This window comes from Gymnoscopelus braueri, assembly GCF_963280865.1.
Source record: "Gymnoscopelus braueri genome assembly, chromosome: 5".
Taxonomy (NCBI): domain Eukaryota; kingdom Metazoa; phylum Chordata; class Actinopteri; order Myctophiformes; family Myctophidae; genus Gymnoscopelus; species Gymnoscopelus braueri.
This window is the reverse complement of record NC_137606.1, coordinates 36,019,868-36,022,367: the sequence shown is the minus strand read 5'-3', so window position 1 is coordinate 36,022,367 and position 2,500 is coordinate 36,019,868.

The window sequence follows — 2,500 nt, the reverse complement described above, 5'->3', positions numbered from 1 at the left end:
TGACATTAACATTAACAATTGAGAGTTCAGTGTTGAAAAAACAAACAGAGAAAAAACTAAGGCACTGGTCTACAGACCAGAAAAAAGTAATATGGTCAGATGATGATTCACAACATTTTTCCACAAATGGGAGAGTGCATGTGTAGTGGACAATAAGAGCACGGTACAGGCCTGAATGCTTGACCACGACAGTGAGGGGGGGGGGGGGCATTTTCCTGGGTCGCTACAAATCAACACAAAGTTATACTGAGTGATCACCTTGATAAAACATTTCTATCCTGATGGGAGTGGTATCTTCCAGGACAACAATCGCCCATCCACAGGGGCAGGGCACGGTTTGATGAGTATATGAAAATTATGCAAATCAAATGCTATGGCCTTCAAAGTCACCAGATCTTGACCCAACTGAACACCATGGGAGATTCAGGACCAACATGTCAGACAGTGTTCTCCACCACCTCCTATGCACAAATAAACCAAGATGTCACACAAGAAACATATTGTGATGGCTAAAAGCAAAAAGCTCTCTCAAGACATTCACAACTTAGTCCACACCAATGATTTGCAACCCAACTAGTTGCAACTACAACTCCTTGCAGCTCCTTCCAACTACTCGCAACCATTATCCCCAAATGGCACCTGTCTGCAACTGCTCAGTCCAGACCACTGCAATTTCTTGCAAAATGCAACTGGTTGCAAGTTGTGACCAGTTGCATTGGTGTGTACTGGCCTTTAGGCTATGTACAGTACTCCACCTATTGTGTTGAAATATGTCTGATATCCATTTCCATTTTGATGCTGAGCACCAATCAGGTTGTGAATGTCTTGAGAGAGATCTTTGATTTTACCCATCATCATGAGATGTTTTTGTGTGACAGCTTTGTAACAAAACAAAACAAACTTTCTTTCTTAGTGGGTTCGATACTTTTTACCACTTTATTCCACATACAATTATTTATGGACTTTACTTTTGTGATTTCTTGAATTAATACCAATGTCTGGTAAGAATTCCATGTGAATAGCAACTGAAAATATATTCACTAGGTGGGGGGAGTTGACACGTTCCATCCATAGAGAGGGGCACCAGAAATCCCCGCCCATCCACTTGTATGGAGTTGCTCACCCAGCGCATACTCCCCTTTCACCCCTTCTTCCGTGTTGGGAAATGTGGTGGGCGGGTTGCGGAGGTGACACGTTTTGCATCACCTCGGTGCGCAGCCCTGTGCGCAAGCTTGTGCGCAAGCTTGTGCGCAAGCTTGTTGTGAGTCGAGCCCATTGGTCGAAAAAACGCTTTCGCTCGTTCATGTGTCTGGCCCCAGCTGTAATAAGCTGCAGTACCTATGAACAGCCAGCATGTCCGCTGCGCTTGCGATATTTGTAATGCGCTTCACTACTCCCTCTCGGTTCTGGGGGCTTGTTTCCATTCCTCCAGTGGAGTTCAAGAGACTTGTACAATCTATGCCAAGGCACATTGAAGCTAGTGGTAGCCCAACACCACTGAGACACTTGATGTTGGTTTTTCCTTTAATTTATCAGTGTATGTGTGTTTTGGGTGAGTGAGTACAGTGTTGAACTGTAGAGCTGAGACTCCATCCTGCTGCCAAGACACCCTGAGCCTGGACTCCCCTCTGAACTACAGCGCCTCCACCAGGCTTGGAGACTACACCCCTCGGCTGGTACATTTTACCGTGCTGGTATCAGTCTCAGGCTCAGTCTCATTAGATTCCTAACAAACACAGTTTCACACACACACACACACACACACACACACACACACACACACACACACACACACACACACACACACACACACACACACACACACACACACACACACACACACACACACACACACACACACATCTTTTGTTATATTAATATGGGAATCCTGTGCTCTCATGTGGATGCACTGACCAAACATTGTGCGCATTGTGGCTGCATTACCGATGGCTTTGGGCTCCTGTGTGTGTCCCTGATCTTCAACATTTCACTGCACGTATGGATTCCAATAAAGGCTTGTTAAACAACAGATTTTATTCCGCGACTCCAGAGGGTCCCTCGTGGCCCCAGGGCGTTAAGCTGCTCCTTTGAAGATCTAAATCCCTAATGCAACGTCTGACTTCCCTTTGTTACTGGCTGACGCTGGTTCCTTCACAGTGGGTTTCTATGTGCACCAGCACTTTGGAAAGTCTCCAATGGGCTGTATGGGGGAGGTTTATGAAGGCTCCATTCTTTGAGCTCTTCCACCCTGAGAACATTGAATGTGGGTCAAAAACGTGTTCCATGTCGTATCTGTGTAGGACCACAGGCTTCCTGTGTTGTTTAAATAGAGAAATACATCAGCCAAAAAGATGGTTTGACAGATTTAATGAGCCTTTCTCCAGAAAACCAACATCCCCAATCCTTATGTCTGCTGCCCTCTACTGCCTGGTGTTGTAAATACATGGCAGTCAAACTAACAGTGCTGTGTAGGTTATCATCATCTCTCAAGACAGATTCA